The sequence below is a fragment of the Simochromis diagramma genome, unplaced genomic scaffold (assembly GCF_900408965.1).
Source record: "Simochromis diagramma unplaced genomic scaffold, fSimDia1.1 OVJJ01000746.1, whole genome shotgun sequence".
NCBI classification, from domain to species: domain Eukaryota; kingdom Metazoa; phylum Chordata; class Actinopteri; order Cichliformes; family Cichlidae; genus Simochromis; species Simochromis diagramma.
In genome coordinates, this window is record NW_024386757.1 from 1,729,300 (window position 1) to 1,749,030 (window position 19,731).

Genomic DNA, 19,731 nt, shown 5'->3' on the forward strand with positions numbered 1-19,731 from the left:
TACATACATTCTCACACACACACATACATTCTCACACACATACATACATCTGTAACAAATAATCTGAAATGTGAAAGTTATCTGTTAAGCCTGTAAATTTTCTACATTGTTTACTGAGCATGTGCGATATATACTTTCAACAGTTTACATAAGATATAGATTCGACTTGATATACACTTATACACACCTATTTCTTTATCACATTTCTTTATCATTTTTGTTTTTGTTGGGTGAAAAGTTGTTGAATTTTTTTCTCAAAGATATTTCTATTGAATTGAAGCAACAAAGCCAAACAGATACACACAGAATTGTTAAAGAACAAACAAGCAAGTTTCACAGTGACTGTTTGAACTGAAATACTAGAATACAGATTAATGACACACTCACATGTCTTATAATTGCTTTTATCAGTTTACCCACTACCCATACCACTCAGTACCCCTATCCCTCAGGCCAGGTAGGAAAACAAGCAAACAAACAAACAAAGCAAGAAAAAACAAACAAAGAAAAAAAAACAATAGAAACAAAGCACACACACACACACACACACACACACACACACACACACACACAAACAAAGCACACACACACACACAACTAGGGATGCACCGATACTGGTATCGGGTATCGGGGCTGATACTGTAAAATGTGTGTGTACTCGTAAAAGTTAACCGATACCATGAACCGATACTAACTTATTTCATTAATCAGAGGGTGGCTTGTCATTTTTGTTGTAGTTTTTTAGATTGGCCACTAGGGGGACATCCCGCGCTAAACTGGCACAGGGTTAGACGAGTCAGACTGGCAGCTCCAGATAAAAAAAAAAAAGAGAAACTGGAGGCTGCTGTAGCTAGGCTAAACAAAATGTCAGCAGTGTGGACATGAACAGCCAACTTTAACTCAGGTTTTGGAAAAGCGAAAAATTTCAAGAGAAAATCCACGGGCAGTTAAAATAACAGAGGCCCTGACTCATTTTATCGCTCTGGATGACCAGCCAATGCCAGTCGTGGAAAACATAGGATTCTTCTCAGCATACTCGAGCTGCGATATGAAATTGCCAGCCGCCCACACATCAGGGAGATAATGGTGCCAAAACTTTCTAAAGAGGTAAAGACAAGCAGTGTGTGCGCGATGTCAGTCCTTGGTTTAACGGCACAGTGGACTGATGATCCACGGGCAGATGGGGAGTTCGTTTGTCAATGCCAAATACTTTCGTTATTTTGTTTACAATATGGACACTCTGCAACAATTTAAAAGTTTATTTTATTCTCAAACCTAATTTGTATTTATTTTATTCCAAACAGAAGTGTTTATTTATTATTCCGAAAGCTCGAGACAGTGCCAATAGTTCAGTGATATTTTGTTAAATTACAATGTGGAGACTGCAATAATTTAACAGAAGTGCTTATTTTTCACTTGAAATTTTTTTGTGGTCATTTTTATTAAGATATTATTTATTATCGGCAGAGAATAAAATAAAACCTGTCTTCCAATTCAGTGTGTGTGTGTGTGTGTGTGTGTGTGTGTGTGTGTGTGTTAGAAGTATAGGTTTTTGTACTCTGTATCGGCAAGTACTCAGATCCAAGTATCGGTATCGTATCGGTTTGAAAAAATTGGTATCGTTGCATCCCTACACAAAACCCATCGCAGATACAACAAGACAAAGGAGAACAAAATAAGACAAACACACAAATGACTAAGAAAAAAGAAAAAAAAAAGAATAAGGGGAGGAGGATTTACTGAGTAATGCTGGAAGTCGGGTTCGCAACCTGGAAAAGTATTTCAGGAATTGCCCCCACACCTTGTAAACCTTACCACTGTTATTACTAATCACATACCGGATCTTTTCAAGGCTCAGATAATACATAAGGTCCCTCAGCCATTGAGCCTGGGTGGGCAAAGGGGCACCCCTCCATCTTAGTAGGATTGCATGTCTAGCTACAAGGGAGGCGAAGGAGAGCATGCAACGCTGTGACGAGGTCAACCGTGCATCAGCCTCTCCAGTTGTGCCAAAAAGCGCAACTAATGGATTAGGATCTATATGGTGTCCAAGAGTTAGGGAAAAGTGCCAGGCCTCCACGACTCTTGGGTTTTTAGAGTTGAGCATTGTTCAATCAAGGGCGTTTACCTCTCCATATATAAGATGAGATAATTGAGTCCAGGGAATCAAAGACGGATTAGAGGATAAATACTGGTAGCAATTGGAAGAGATACAAAAATTTAGGAAGTATATTCATTTTGATTGAGTTGATTCTTCCCACCAAAGAGGTGGAGACAGGGGACCACTGTGCCAGGTGTTTTTTTGTATTATTTAACAGAGGAAGGAGGTTCACTTTGAAGAGACAATTATACTTCCTTGTAATTGTTACACCTAGATATGTAAATTGATTTCCTGCTATTTTAAAGGGAAGGGTAGTATAGTCATACATTTATCGAAGCTCAGTGACTTCTTATCCGCAACTATGGAGCTGTCTAGGGTGCTTATAGTTGGGGACTTTAACATACACGTTGATGTTGACTCCGACCCATTCGCCAGAGACTTTATGAACATTATGGATTCTTTTCATTTTGCTCAGCATGTGTCCGGTCCTACACACAGCAAGGGTCACACACTGGACCTTGTCTTTACTTTGGGTTTAAATATTGATTTTATTTGCTCTGCACTGTAAAAACGATAACTAGTAATTGTTGATTTGATTAAAGTTTTCAAATTAAACTGACTTAGAAATAAAACTTTCCATTTACAACCTGAAAAAGCTTGTCTGCCCAACAAATTTCTTCCATTGTTGTCCTAACTAAGATTTTCTAGAGAGCATAACAAAGATTATCATCTTTTGAGTAGATTTTTTGAGTCAAGTTGGGAACCAGTGGGAAACCCCGTAGATGACTGGCACACGTGGTCTGTGCCAAGTTTGAACTAGACCAAACGAGCCTGAGCAGACCTGAGCTGTGTGATAGATAGTGGTTTGTCAATGTTTTCTGGACTGAAAACCTGCTAAGAAAATTTGAAGAAACGTGTCCAAAGTTGGATGGAAATTACAATTTTTCGACTATTACGGATTTTACCTGGTCTGAAGTTGGAGTGTATTTTTTGACCATTTTTGGACAGGACAAGCTGACTATTTGCCCTAGCAGGTAAGCTAACGAGATCTATTATTAGGATTTTCTACAAGCGCCTAGGCTGCATCCTCCTCGGGACCCAGGAGGGTGGAATGAGTAAAACACTGAAAAAAAAGCCAAACAATAACATATTTAAGTTATCTAAGTGACTTATATATCATGTTTAAGCTAGCGAAGGACCGCGCGGTGGGGGGGGGGTTGAAAATGATATGCCAGCTAGCTACCGAAGCCGGTGGTAACAGACGTCTCCGAAAACGTAGAAGCATGTTTGCAAATATGTGTTGTCTTAATAAACTGAGCAGATATTTGAAATTTACACAGCTACATTCTCGCCTGAAAATATCTTAAAAGTTTACTTTGTGACCCAGAAAGGGTAATAAGAGTAATATTAAAACTAAGTGGCTTCCGCCATTGTTGGAAACTAGAATCGGCTGGGCCGCGCTATGAATTCTGGTATAGGGTGGGCCACGAAGGATACACCTGACCCATCCTTCAAAGCTGTGGAAAGTATTGTATTGTTTTGAGAGCCTTTTTGTTGGTGGAGTATTGATTTTATGTACAATTCCACGGGCAGACGCGATCTGTACGGTCCGACTTTGCACATGCGCAATAAGGATCAGGGAGTCCGATCCGTAACTCGTTTTTTTTCTTGGTTTTTTTTCTACATTATATTGAAATGTTTCATTATTGCAAACATTTTCTCTCAGGTGGAGAGAGGTTGTGGAGTGTCAGCCTATGGTGTCCAGTGTGTGTGTGTCCAGGAGAGATGACCTGCGCTGTTTTACTCTGAGGAGGTAAGACTGTCCTAATCTATTTATAATTTAATTATTATTCAAATTGGGCATGATTTATACTAGATTGACTATATTGAAGTAGTGCAGTATTTGCTGGGGTAATGCATTGGCCAACTTTACTATATTGTGCTACTATTCCAGTCAAGACCCTTGCCAGTGTTACATTGAAATCCTTACCCTGAACTTTTCTTTACACAGAAAATGTGTAAAGAAATTTCTTTCAAGAAAAGAGTCCCCATGCTAAATCGAAATTGAAACAGAAAGGCAATCTCATAATTTTGACTTGGCATGTTTTGGGTTTTTTGTTGTTTTTCTTTTAGTGGTAGAAATAGGACTTCTATAGACTGAGATGGTTTGGGAAAGAATACTAAGGCAGGTCACAGAATCTGATTGGTCACAGATTTTGGTGCAACTTAGAACACAATATGTATTTGCATATTGATACTGGGTTTTGTGGAGGGTATTTCTATTCCTGTGCAAAATACATATTCATGAGAGATTTTTGAAGTAGGTTTTGCTGTTGATAACACAGTCAGGCATATAACATGGTGCAGACTGTCCAAGACCGCTACCCAGGATTTTTCTGTGCTGAATAAATGACAATATTTTGGTGAATGTCTTGTTTAGATATCTGAAAAATTTCATCGGATCACAAGCAAAGACCTCCTGGGGACCTTCAATGCATCCCTTGACAAATTTGTGCCTGGCCTGCTGAAACTGTACCGGTCTAAGAAGGGAGCTCTTTGTGAGGAGATGGAAGACCTCCTGGATAAACTTGACGAACAAGTGAGTGAAGTGCTTCTTTATCTGACATTTTTAGAAGAGAGTATGCTTTTCTCTTAACAGAAACTGAAAAAAATGTTGGCTTCAAACAAAACACATCAGTGGACATGTCAGTAAAAATTAATGTCATCAGTCATTGCTTTGTTCTTATTTGGCAGTATTTCTATTTAATTTGTAAATAGAAAGTAAAATTGTTAACATGATGTTGTTGTTGTTGGTTTTTTGTAAGTTTTGTGTGTTGCTGGGTCTGACCTGTGCTTTATTTTCATTACTATGAGAGTTCTGATTTTGCATTGTGTATAGTACACCATGTTACTACACTAATTGAAATTCTTGTTTTCCACTGAATACTTTTTAGGCATCTGACATTGTGTCCCACCGGCACTGAGAGGCCTGCCCATTTTCCTCAGAGAGGACGCAACAGAGGTTTTCCTGAAATGCTTAGTAAGTACAAAAAAGTAATGCAAGTAAATCTAATTGCTATGAGATGTTTTTAAAGGATGAGTTAATCCAAAATGGAAATGTACACGTCCTCAGTGCAGTCCAGATAATCTTATAGTGGGGATTGCAGTTGTCATAACTCTCACTCCTTTTTTTTTCTGCTGAGCAGCAGCTGGGCATTGTTAGTGGGTGTTCCATAGCAGAAAATATTTTTGTACAAAACTCACAAGGTGGCATTAATTAAAGGAAAATAAGCTTTTTCTTCTTAAAACCTCTATGAGTCAAATGACCAGCATGGTATAGAGGTTACAGTTAAAATCTTTAGAAATTTGTTTTGTCTTTAGTTTTTCTTAGCTTTCAATAATTCATATTTTACTTTTCTTCAGGACACTGACATTTTGGAACCAGTGTTGAACGGTGCATCAGTTGTTATCCTCACCATCCTGCAAGATGATGATGCCAATACTTCTGTGCGAGAACATGCTGTTGTGTTGGAAGGGGACATCGTGCTACATAACATTCCAGACCTCTCTACTGCCTTGGCATACCTCTTTGTCCTTCTGTATGCCCTCAACATTGATTATCCAAAGCAGATGAGTTACACCTTTAAAGCAATTGAGGCCATCTTATTTTGACCTGGTTGGTGAAGTGAAGGTGAAGTGGATAAATCATTATTTGAAATGTAAATTTTAGTCAGATGAATCTGTATTGTTGAGAATATATGGTGAAAATTTGTCTTGTAGTATTTTAAAAGATTTGTTATAGTGTTTTCCACATGAAGCATAGAACTGGTGTTTTACCTGTTAGTTTCCTCTTCATTGATGGTAACATTTCTAATAACTTTTAACTTCCATAGTTCATCATAGTAAGCCCATGTAAAATGTCAATGTCTGGGTACATAGGCAATCGTTTGTGGAATTACCCTATTTAAGGTGCAATATTTATGTTTAGCTTTTACAAGACGGTCAGGGTGTGTGCGTGAATTATTAAGTTGCTGGACACTTTGCTTTTTTGGTTCTGGACTCTGGAATTTTAACGTCTCTGCTGGGGTGCTCAAAGCACCCAAAAGAAACTGGCAACACGTTTTTGTTTCTTTCTTCTTTTTTTTAACAGAAATTCACCCCACTGCCCATGACCTTCTGAAATATACTGAAAGCACTGTTGAACAAAATAAATAAGCTTTTAGATAACATTGAATTGTGCTTTGTTTTATTCTATATCTATTTTTTGAGTGTTCTTTCAAGTATAATCACAGCATACATTTTCCTTTGTTTATATAGGTACATTTTCAACTCACTGGAGTAAGAATTGTATGATTACTCAACAAGAATATCCTTGTTTGGTGAAGGCAGAAATACATGGCATTGAAACCAGAATTTCTTCGTTAGACTTCCAGGATTATCCTAATTAGGTGAACAAGAAGAACCAAGTTGGCAGAACTTGTAAATCTTAGTTAAGTCAACAACAGTTGCAAAAGTTGAGAAAACTCAAAAATCTCTTGCATCATGTTGCCTTGAAATTTTACGTTTTCTCAACTTTTTCTTTTTTACGGTGTGAGGTCATTTTTATTTCTGATCACCATGTTATTGTTTTTAATCCCCCGTTAGTCGGATGGTTAGCTCTCGCATTTTAAACTCCTCCACAGCGGAGAAATTTGTGGATGCTTTTAACTTACAGCTATCTCCTCAAAATGGTGTTGATTTCTCAACCAGTCTTTTTAATAATTAGTGCCTTTCTATTTTAGATGAAATTTGTCCTGTTAAGACGAGGAGTGTTTCTGCCTCCAAATCTCCTCCTTGGCTAAATGACAGTATTTGTTTTCTAAAAGGTGATTGTCGTAAAGTGGAGCACAGGTGGACTCATCTAAATGTGCACCTCCTCTATCTTAAGGACCTTTTAACTTATTTTAATAATGCGATCAGAGATGCGAGGGCTGCCCATTTCTCACACTTGGTTACAAAGAGCAGAGGCAATCCTAAGGTGCTATTCAACACCATTAGTGACATTGTTACTCCTGCTCTACCTGCGGCCCCTATTTTTTCTAACGAGGACTGTGAAAATTTTCTTTCTTTTCTGCTTGTCCAAAAACAAACCAAAAACCCCGATGGTCAAGAAAAACAGATCCAAAAACAGTTCAGGGGGCAGGTTCGGAGGCCAGCCGCGTGGACGGAAGCAGCGGCGACGGACAAACAGTTCCAGGGGCCGGCTGTGCGGACGGCAACGTTGGGCAAACAGTTCTGGGGACCGACCGTGCGGATGGCAACTGCGGCAGCGTAGGAGCAGTTCAGGGGGCCGACCGTGCACATGGCAGTGGACGAGGCCACCGGACGAGGCTGAGGCAGAGGCTGGACCAGGCAAAGGCGAAATTGAAGCTGGACCAGGCGAAGCGGATGAAGCTGAAACAGAGGCTGGACCAGGCGAGGCCGCAGACTCGGAGGCTGCTGCTGCAGGCGACGTGGATGAAGCTGCTGCTGCAGGCGGCGTGGATGATGAAGCTGCTGCTGCAGGCGGCGTGGGTGATGAAGCTGCTGCTGCAGGCGGCGTGGGTGATGAAGCTGCTGCTGCAGGCGGCGTGGGTGATGAAGCTGCTGCTGCAGGCGGCGTGGGTGATGAAGCTGCTGCTGTAGGCGGCGGGGTGATGAAGCTGCTGCTGCAGGCGTGGATGAAGCAGCTGCCGAGGAAGGTTGCTAGACGGGCTCCTCGGGCCCCCCAGCTGCCGAGGCGGGTTGCTGGACGGGCTCCTCGGGCCCCCCAGCGAAAACAGTCCCAAAACCAGCGGGCACCGGGGCCCCTGGCACACGCAGGGCTGAACCAGCAGGCACGTGGGCCTCTGGCAGTGACAGAACAGAACCAGCAGGCGCACGGGCCTCTGGCAGGGACAGAACAGAACCAGCAGGCACACGGGCCTCTGGCAGGGACAGAACAGAACCAGCAGGTGCGGGGACCTCTGGCAGTGACGGATCAGGTTGCGCTGGCTTCTTTATGTCCAAGGGTCCAGAGTTAACTGAATGCTGATATTTAACCTCTGGGGAGGCCCCGGAGAGAGTAAACGTCTCAAATTTGGCCAGGTCTTGAGGAGCAACGAAAGTCTGTGTGGGGCTATTCTCCCCCTGAAAATAAGTGAGTGGAGATGGTGGCTGAGGAGCAGGCCATGCTAATGGCTGAGGTGCTGGCAATACAAGAGAGTGCACTGAACTCGACTGAACAGGACAGTGCACTAAGGTAGACTGAGGTGCAAGTGACTGGAGAACAGGAGGTGGGAGGACAGGTGACTGAGCCGCAGATTGTAGTGGTGGTTGTGGTAAAGGTGGAACTGGTGATAGAGTGAATGACTGAGCAGCAAGGGAATGAACTGGGGACCGCTGGGCAGCTAACTGAGCTTCTGGCTGAAGAGGTGTTTGTAGTGAACGTGAAGAGGCTGGTGGCCTATGTTGTCCTGAGCCTCCAGAGCACAGTTTAACCAGCTGGATGGGCTCAGAGGAAACCGTTTTCCTTAGGTTTTTCTGCTCTGAGTGAACAGGTAAAAGACAGTCTTTAGCAGGCAGGCTGAGCTCGTCTGGGCTCTTAGCAGAAATAGGAGGCTAAGACAGCTCGGCTGAGCTGCCAGTGGGGGGAAGAGCAGGCTGCACTAGCCCAATAGTGTCAGAAAACGCTAGTTTAGCAGCAACAAGCACTTCTCTGGAATTTTCAGTCTCTGACTTAACCTTCAGTTTATCGGGTATGGTTCTAGGCTCCAAAGGAGAATGAACAAAGTCCTTTAAATCTCCTGAGATGAAACAGCCCCCCTCAGACGAAACAGAAAAAGTGTTTTTATCACTCACCCCAGCCGGCTGCTCAGAAGTTACCGAATCCAGCTGAGGTAAGGGGTTCCGGCGGTGTGAGCGGCGTTTCCTCACAGGTGAGGGAACAGAAGTGACGGAGGAAACTGGTGATGGTGGAGAGAGGAAAACTTGCTCCTCATCCTCTGACCACATCACTGCCAAGAAGGTGGCCGGTGAATTAGGCTCAGAAGAGCACGCGGAGGAATCCCGCGGCAGAGGTGTGGAGACGCCTCTCCCCCGTGATGGTCGCTGCTGCGTAGCCCGAGCTTGTAGCACCTCCTGGGTTTCGTGCAGCTGGTCCATATAGCCCATAAATCCTCTTAGCTGGCACAGGTGAGGATTTCCCTGCAGGATCACTTTGATAGCGTTAATCCCAACCGCCATAGTCTTAGTGTCCTTAGTGTGGGAAATCCGCTTCATCAAACCTTAGATGCGGAAGAGATCGTACTCCCGGGACGAGTCTGCTGGGTCCTGGTTGTGGTCGCGTCGTTCTGTCATGGCTGTGTGCAGGCAGGGAGGAAGGACCCAAAATGCAGGACTCGGAGGTAGATGTAAACTCTTGCTGGGCAGAAAAGGAACATAAACTTAATTAAAATAAGAATACAGAAATAAACTAAGCAAACAGGCAGGCTAGCAGACGGAACACACAGTTAACTTGAGTGTAGAAGACGTTAACGACGCGACACCAAGTAGGGGAAGACACAGACACTAAATACAAGAGGTGAACGGAGCGAAGAGGAAACAGCTGGGAGACACGGCTGACACTGATTACACTGACGAGACAGGGAGACCACAAAGCTGAGCGCACTGACATAGGACACAGACTTACAAAATAAAACAGGAAGCACACGACAGACAGAGACACAGACGCAGACTTATAAACAGGCATAATGACATCATGGACGGACAGGGGGGACATGGAAGGAGGGACCAGGACAGGCACAGAACAGAAACCTAACAAAATGGCGAATAGTAATGGAATACCTAATCAGAATAACAAAACCATAAAGAAACACAAAACACTGAGTCAACAGGCTCAGGACCACGACACCTACAGAGCTGTGCACGGACTGGCACCAGCCTACATCTTTGATCTGCTACAGCCCTATGTCCCCAGCAGGTCTTTGAGGTCATCTGATCAGGGGTTACTTGCTATAAAAAACACTAAGAGGAGAACTAAGGGTGATAGAGCTTTTGCCACTGTGGCCCCTAGACTGTGGAACTCTCTCCCCCAAACATTAAGAACTGCGGACTCAGTAGCTGTTTTTAAAAAACAACTCAAAAGTCACCTTTTTAAAACTGCTTTTGGTTAATTTTTTTTTTAATCTTTTTATGACTTGTAATCTTATGTGCAGCACTTTGTGATTCTGTCTTGAAAGGTGCTATATAAATAAAAATTTATTTATTTATTTATTTATACACTGGTGTCCCTCCATCAACAGGAAACAACTCACTTTTATATAGGTTGAGCTTGTAACCTGAAAACTGGCCAAATTGTCGAAGTATGGATAGCATTGCAGGTATAGATATTTGGGGGTTTGAGATAAAGATTAAGAGATCATCTGCAAACAAGGATACTTTGTGTTCAACACCCTTCCTCCAGATCCCATCAATCTCACCACAGCGGCGGAGTGCAATGGCAAGTGGCTCTATAGCCAGATTGAAAAGAAGAGGGCTTAAAGGGCATCTCTGACGGGTTCCTTGTTGGAGGTTGAAAGGCTGCGACTGCATGGAATTAGTAAAAACTGAAGCGTTAGGACACGTATATAATAACCTTATCCATGAAATAAATTTCGATCCAAAGTTGAATTTATCTAGAATTGTGAATAAGTATTTCCACTCGACCCTATCGAATGCCTTCTCCGACCGGAATTATCCAATAGTCGGAGGATATTGGAATAAGAGTAATGATTCTTAATGAAGCCTGTTTGATCTTCGGATATAACCAAGGGCAAAATATTTTCCAGTCTGCGTGCAAAAACTTTGCCCAAAATTTTAGCATCGACATTTAATAGAGAAACTGGCCTGTAGGATGAGCATTCCACAGGATCCTTACCTTTCTTTGGGACAAGAGCAATACTTGCCTCGTAAAAGGATGGCAGAAGTTTACCACACTTCCATGAGTTGGAGAGGGTTAAATGTAAGGATCAGGGGATTTTCCAGGCTGCAGTGAAGAAATGGCTGCACTCAGCTCCTCTGGCGTGATGGGTTCATCTGTTTTTACTATCACAGGAAAGCATAGGTACATTCAAAGGTTTTAGAAAGTTATCCATTAAGGTGCTTTCCTGCGGGAATTCAGAGGTGTAAAGTTGGGAGTAAAAAGTCCTAAACGTATCATTAATTTTGGAAGGGTCCGAAGTGATATTACCATTAGCCGTTCTAATCTTTGTGATATGTTGTTTTGCCTGGAAGCCCCTTAACTGGCGGCAAGCATCCTACCCGATTTGTCGCTATGAATATAAAACAAACTCTTACTCTTCAGGAGCTGACGTTCAATTGAGTGCGTTGAGAGGAGATCAAATTTAGTCTGAAGCTCCACGTGCTTATTGTATAGATCTGGGCTTTTTACCTTAGCATAGAGCAGGTCTACATCTTTGATTCAGTTGACTAAATCGTGTCATTCTATACAGGCCTTTTTCTTCATTTTAGCAGTGCAGAAAATAACTTGTTCCCTGAGAAAGGCTTTTAGTGTATCCCAAATTATTAAGCGAGAAGTTTCTCCTGTAGCATTTGTTTTAAGAAACAAGGTCATTTGTTCTTTCATGAATTCCAGGAAGTTTACATCTGCCAGGAGAGTCGAATTAAAACGCCAGTGTCGTCTGGATTGAGGGACGTCTGGGAAACTCATTGATAGCACAACAGGGGTATAGTCTGATATTACTATGATCTGGTATTCACAGGATTGGACCCATGGAGTCAGCTGATTATCAATGAGAAAATAATCGATCCTACAATAAGTGTGGTGCACCTGTGAAAAAAAGAGTACTCTCTTCTGTGGGGGTGTAAACAGTGCCAAACATCAGAGACACCACAGTTCGATAAAAAGGATTGAATGAAAAGAGCAGATTTACTGACAGTGCAGGGATTCGGGGAGGATTGGTCTAACACAGGGTCCAGCCAGCAGTTGAGGTCACCACCAAGTATGAGAGAGTATGAGCTCAGATCGGGCAGCAATGAGAAAGCACGCTGGAAGAAATCTACATTATCAGTATTGGGTGCATATATGTTGGTCAACACTACTTTCATATTCTAAAGTTTACCCGAAACAAAAACATACCAGCCACTCATATCAGAAATTACATTATGTTTCTCAAAGGGAATATTTTGGTCAATTAGAATAGAAACGCCTCTGGCTTTAGCCAGAAAGGTGGAATGAAAATGCTGCCCTGCCCATCGGGACATAAGATGAGAGTTGTCCAAACCACGGAAATTTGTTTCTTGTAGAAAGACAACAGCTGCTTTATACTGCTTTATGTGTGAGAGCACCTTCCTTCTTTTCACAGGGTGGTTTAAGCCTATCATTTTGAGGCCATGTTAGAACAAGCAAAAACCAATTTTGAAACCCGTAAAATAAAACATACACGGTTCAATAGTTTTGTTGTGAATTGACTGGTTTAGGAGGGGAAAAGGTAGAAAAGTTAGCGGAGCAGTCTTCTCCTCTACCTACTACATTCCCCTAGCGACCGAAAGTCCAAGTTGTTGAATTTTAAGTAAAGCTCCAGATAACATGCAGACCGTGAGGCCAATAACTAAATTTTGTTCTGTTCACATATTTTTCTCCAAACTACGAAAACAAAAAAATAATGAAATGCTACCTGTCTGATAGATAAATATTTTTCTGTCTTGTATGGCAATAAACCAAACCTCTAGATTGACAGGTAGAAAAATGGCAGGACATTTACTCCACTTTCAAAATGTAAGGTTTTTTTTTTTTTATTGCAGTTTGACAAGAGCAGGTTGGATGTTATGAATAAATAATGGTCCTGCTGGTGCCAACAGCAGGTATGTTTTAATTTGAAGTAGTTTCTAAGCTCCTAGTTCAGTGCAGTTCGGTAGCTTAAGATAACACAATGTAAAAATATGATAGTGATAGATGAATCTACTGACAGTATCCTGTATGGAATTATATAGATGCAGAGAACACCACTAGCATTGTGCTTGTGTCCATTTACACATTTTCTTTTTTCTCTCCTTGCTCACTATCTGAATTACATTTTTTCCCCCTTAGAACATTCCTCTGGTATAGAAATGAAGACATCTTGAGATCAACTTCAAACGCACTCCTCAGTAAATAGCCACTGTGGAGAAAGTGTTTCATCTCTGCCTCTGGGATATTATTAAGTCTCTCTGGTAGCTCCAACTGCAGAAGAGTACAGGATAAGAGCTAGATCCTGTCTTTTCACCTTCTGTACCAACATCAGTCCGGCAACTTGCTTTGAGAAAATCATGCCTTCTGAATATGAAACAAGCTCCAAGAGAGAGAGAAAAAAATGCACCATTAAAAATAAGGAAGAAGGGGTTTTGTACACCATGGTGGCTATAGTGTGAATGAACTGCAGATTTAAGAATCACATGCCAGTTTTTTCCCACCCCTGTTTGCACTATGACTTGCATAACTGTTAAAATCAACTCAGTAGCTGTATTAATGATTAATGGCTGCTTTACCTCATCCTCACCAAATTTAAGCAGTGGTTTCACATTAGTGAGAATGTGGAATGTGAATGGTGACTTGAATGATTATTCTTGAGATCTTTATTAAGATAATTTTCACCTAACACTGAAACTCTAAAGAGAGGGAGAGAGTGCTCCTTGGAACAAACTAGTACTTATTTAACCCTTTCATGCATGAATTATGACAAGAAAAATTATCCTGATTGAGGTTAAGTATTTTTATTCATCTTTAGGCATGGAAAAACTATTTTTTTTAAACATGTACTTTTCAAAGAGTTTTTTACATGTCCACTTAGGTGGACAACTATGGAACGCCAGGACTGCCATAATGAATTAATTAAATACACCATTAAATAATTAATTAAATGTGTCAATAATTAATTAAAATTGGAATTAATGAATTAAATAAATAGTTATGACACGTAATTAATTAATTATTGACACATTTAATTAATTATGTATTTCACTTTTTAATTAATTATTGACACTTTTAATTAATTATTTATGTATTTCACATTTTAATTAATTATTGACATATTTAATTAATTATTGACACATTTAATTAATTATTTAATGATATATTTATTTATTTCATTTTGGCAGTCCTGGCACCTGGCTCTCATCTTGAAATAATTTTATCTGTCAGCCTCACCCATCAAACTCAGGGGGCGGGGTTAACGCTGATTGAGTCAAAACCATTGCTTTGGCCTGGTGGCCATTGTTTCTAGCACACAACAACCGGCATGTGGAAGCTAACAGAACTGAACTTTGAAAAACCCTGTTTGTGTGTCACCAAATACCGTTTTAATATTTTTTTAGCCGAGAATGTAGTGGTTTAATCTTCATGTGTCTGGTCGGTTTGTCAAGATACAGCCTCTTTGCAAAAGTGCTTCGATGATTTCGGAGATGTCTGCCCAGTCTCACGGCAAAGCGTGGGATAGACCCGCTCGCCTCGCAAGCAATCCCACTGACAAAGCGCAGGCCCCGGTACACAGCTGTAATAACCCCCGCTGACTTCTTTTACTGAGGTTATATTTATCGGTGTTTTATTTCCTGATGTTCTTATGTGTCCTACGTGTTTCAGTCGCCAATTCTGAATTATAGCTAATATTAAAAACATGTTTAAGGAGGAGAGAGAGCAAATAAATCTGTTTAACATCTGATCTTTGGATTTTTGTTCAGTAATCAGCGTGACCTGTGTATAAACGCATAAAAGAGATAACGTTGGTGTTTCCGTCATGTAGCAACTGCTGGCTTTAACTGTACAAAGGTTGTTCGACACTATGAAACACATACAGACTTCATGATGTTCGGCTAATATTTTTATTGTGAATATTAATCATGAGGGTAAATGGCCCTGTACACCACGGAGCGAGGTCGGCATATCCACGATATCCTCAGCTCCATGAGTTAACACAGAGTTTCCCAGCTGACTATCTAACTGCCAACTATTCCAGAGACGTGAAAATATACAGCATAAAGAAAAGTGTAAGAGACTCAGCAGCAGATTAGAATAACAGTTATACATTTAATAAATCACCAAATGAATCCAAGAAACGAGCAAACCTGTTCCGACAATTTGAGTTTGTATTCCCTCAGCTGCAGACTCGCTGCTGTTTAAATGTTTGAAAAGGAAGATTAGATATAAATAAACGTCAAACATAGACTCAGTCTGCCTTCACATTTGATATGAGGCCAGCACGTATAGTGGCTGTGTCCTGTTTTAAGATCATACATGTAAAATTGTTGTCTGACCTCCGTCGATCCAGCCGCTCAGAGTCCGTGGTTACCATGGTTACTGCATAAGCAGCTATAATGTTAACAGCTGGCACTGAGGAAACCCACCGGCAGCATGGGTGTTTATGTTTTTCATTGCAAAAGAACTGTCTGAATGGTTAACTGAAGTTAACTTGGATAAATTATAGTTAAGGAGTATCACAGATAACGCCTACGTGAGCTGTGCGACTGTTCACCACTACACTGAAATCAGCAGGCTATTACTGAAATACACGTGCTATATCATAAACTATGATATAAATAGGGAGGTCCTATTAACATGTTTAGTTTTAAAGGACACCTTCCTGCCTTTAGTCTCCTTCATGAGCAGTATTAGTTTTCTTCTAACATCTAGAAGTCTGCACGATGTGTTTCATAGTTTGTAACAAGCCTTTGACAGGTAAACATAGCATGACCGAAAAAGCAAAAAAAAAAAAAAAAAAAAAAAAAAGGGAGAGAGAGTGTTGACATAAGAAGAGAAAATGCTCTCAATTATGGAGACAGGCAAATGGTTCATTTATGTTTGATGCGTGTTTATTCCTCCCTAAATATCGTCGGTGAAGTTTGCCATGCACGTCAGATTTTCCTGCGCATTTTTATACCTCTGCCAACAGAGAGAGAAAAAAAAATCACATTCTAACAGACAGCTGGTGCTTAGAATACAGTTGAATAACTATTAAAAAACAGATGATATAATATTACTGTCCAGGTTGCAGACTTCATGATGAACATGCTGTTGCAAACCCTGCTCCTCTCGGTGGAAATGCGCCTTCTCTTTCCTCTTTGTATAAAAACATTTTAAAAGTCAGTTTAATCTCAAAATTCGCTGTTAAATCCAAAACACCCCAGATAAAGAAAAGCGAATAGTTCAGTCTAACACATGTGCCAGTGAACCATTAAACGTCTGTGAAACTATGCAGTTATGAAACGTAACTTTAACCTCAGCCAAACCGATTTGCTCAGTTGTAAATAAAACAGCGAAGTAAACGTGACCCGACAGACAGAACCTGAGTGAATGAAGTCCAGCGTTTAACCACTGAGAGCTAAAAATCGTTCGGTGAAAATGAGAATCTGCGAATGCAACATGTGGAACACGGAGAGTGGAATATGTAAACAAACCGGTTAACGTAACCCCCTGGGTGCACTCTGCATGCTAATTGTTAGCAGAGCTAGTGAAATCTCTGAAAACATCTGAGCACTTTTGCAAACATGTTCTATGTTGACAACCTGACCAGACATACGGCGCGACATTCGCGGCTAAAACACTGTTAAAAGTGTAGCTGGTGACAGAAAAACAGGGTATTTTAAAACTACACCACCACCATTGCTGCCTGTGATTTGATCTGCATTCTGGGATACCTGGCTGCCCCAAGTCTACACAAGCAATCGATTATCTAGGATCGACCTGTTTTGACTTACTTTGCACGGCAACCAATCAAATGTTAGAGAAGCTGCATGGGCAGCGTTAACCCCGCCCCCTGAGTTTGATGGGTGAGGCTGACAGATAAAATTATTTCAAGATGAGAGCCAGGCGCCAGGACTGCCAAAATGAAATAAATAAATATATCATTAAATAATTAATTAAATGTGTCAAGAATTAATTAAAATGTGAAATACATAAATAATTAATTAAAAGTGTCAATAAATAATTAATTAAATGTGTCAAGAATTAATTAATTACATGGGTCATAACTATTTATTCAATTAATTAATTCCAATTTTAATTAATTATTGACACATTTAATTAATTATTTAATGGTGTATTTAATTAATTCATTATGGCAGTCCTGGCGTTCCATAGACAACCACTTATAGAGTGACACATCAGTGACGTGTAGGGTTAACTGTAGGGTTAACAGTTTATTTATCACTATCTTGTATTGGAAGGCCTTTTTTGTCTTTACATTTTTATGGTATTTCATTCAAAATTATAATGAATAAAACAAGATAAGCTTTTTAGTTGTTACAATGACAACTACAAAGATGGTTATGAACTCCATAAGTTAACCTGTGATTTCCCAATCTAGCTATGAGTTTGTTCAATTCAAATTCCTATTCAAATTCCTATAATGTCATAATTTTTCATAATTTTAGCTATATTCTTTCAGCTGCAAAGCCAGTAGAACAACTAAGGAACAAATTTCCAAAGTTCACACATAAAAAGGCAAGCTTGTTAATATTATGCAACTTTATCAAGGACAAGGCTTAGTGCTCATGCAACAATCAAATGGTGTTTAAAAATTGGTTGCAGGCAACTGGGGAAAAGGTAAGAAATTAAGTTTCTCCTATCAGTCTACCTCCAATTATATAAAACATAAATCACATAAATCATAAAACAATTTTCAAGGGACTGCTTGGCAAGGTAACATCAACCACCTCTAGTTCTCATGGAAATAGGGAGTCCATTTCTAAAAAAGCTCATGTACCTCAGTGCAAAGATAGTAAAAGGGTCTATAGGATTTAATGTAGATTTATTCCTTGCTTTTTTCTGTTTCCCGAAAGTAAGTATAAAGCTGTTTAGTAAACTTTAATTTAGTGACAGGAACATAAAAAAAAAAAAAAGAGTACTAAAGCCTTATGCTTGTAGACCTTAATGGTTTAAATTTTCTGTGTGCATGTGTGTATTGTTCCTTAGTACACCACCAGGGCTGCAGCTAATTAAATAAGACTAAAGCTGGTTTTATGCTCTTGCAAATACAGTGGGGCAAAAAAGTATTTAGTCAGCCACCGATTGTGCAAGTTCCCCCACCTAAAATGATGACAGAGGTCAGTAATTTGCACCAGAGGTACACTTCAACTGTGAGAGACAGAATGTGAAAAAAAAATCCATGAATCCACATGGTAGGATTTGTAAAGAATTTATTCGTAAATCAGGGTGGATAATAAGTATTTGGTCAATAACAAAAATACAACTCAATACTTTGTAACATAACCTTTGTTGGCAATAACAGAGGTCAAACGTTTACTATAGGTCTTTACCAGGTTTGCACACACAGTAGCTGGTATTTTGGCCCATTCCTCCATGCAGATCTTCTCGAGAGCAGTGATGTTTTGGGGCTGTCGCCGAGCAACACGGACTTTCAACTCCCGCCACAGATTTTCTATGGGGTTGAGGTCTGGAGACTGGCTAGGCCACTCCAGGACTTTCAAATGCTTCTTACGGAGCCACTCCTTTGTTGCCTGGGCGGTGTGTTTTGGATCATTGTCATGTTGGAAGACCCAGCCTCGTTTCATCTTCAAAGTTCTCACTGATGGAAGGAGGTTTTGGCTCAAAATCTCACGATACATGGCCCCATTCATTCTGTCCTTAACACGGATCAGTCGTCGTGTCCCCTTGGCAGAAAAACAGCCCCATAGCATGATGTTTCCACCCCCATGCTTCACAGTAGGTATGGTGTTCTTGGGATGCAACTCAGTATTCTTCTTCCTCCAAACACGACGAGTTGAGTTTATACCAAAAAGTTCTACTTTGGTTTCATCTGACCACATGACATTCTCCCAATCCTCTGCTGTATCATCCATGTGCTCTCTGGCAAACTTCAGACGGGCCTGGACATGCACTGGCTTCAGCAGCGGAACACGTCTGGCACTGCGGGATTTGATTCCCTGCCGTTGTAGTGTGTTACTGATGGTGACCTTTGTTACTTTGGTCCCAGCTCTCTGCAGGTCATTCACCAGGTCCCCCCGTGTGGTTCTGGGATCTTTGCTCACCGTTCTCATGATCATTTTGACCCCACGGGATGAGATCTTGCGTGGAGCCCCAGATCGATGGAGATTATCAGTGGTCTTGTATGTCTTCCATTTTCTGATGATTGCTCCCACAGTTGATTTTTTCACACCAAGCTGCTTGCCTATTGTAGATTCACTCTTCCCAGTCTGGTGCAGGTCTACAATACTTTTCCTGGTGTCCTTCGAAAGCTCTTTGGTCTTGGCCATGACGGAGTTTGGAGTCAGACTGTTTGAGGCTGTGGACAGGTGTCTTTTATACAGATGATGAGTTCAAACAGGTGCCATTCATACAGGTAACGAGTGGGGGACAGAAAAGCTTCCTACAGAAGACGTAACAGGTCTGTGAGAGCCAGAGATTTTCCTTGTTTGAGGTGACCAAATACTTATTTTTCACCCTAATTTACGAATAAATTCTTTACAAATCCTACCATGTGAATTCATGGATTTTTTTTTCACATTCTGTCTCTCACAGTTGAAGTGTACCTCTGGTGCAAATTACTGACCTCTGTCATCATTTTAAGTGGGGGAACTTGCACAATCGGTGGCTGACTAAATACTTTTTTGCCCCACTGTATGTCCGTGTACATGATTCGAGT

At 40.8% G+C, this 19,731-nt stretch overlaps 1 long non-coding RNA gene across 1 annotated transcript; it reads left to right on the plus strand.

The window, feature by feature from the left end:
* The first annotated feature begins 2,664 nt into the window (after window positions 1-2,664).
* On the plus strand, window positions 2,665-4,704 carry LOC120730890. Its single transcript, XR_005695236.1, has 3 exons — window positions 2,665-3,135; window positions 3,828-3,914; window positions 4,542-4,704. It is a non-coding gene; the product is annotated as an uncharacterized LOC120730890 (long non-coding RNA).
* The last annotated feature ends 15,027 nt before the right edge of the window (window positions 4,705-19,731 follow it).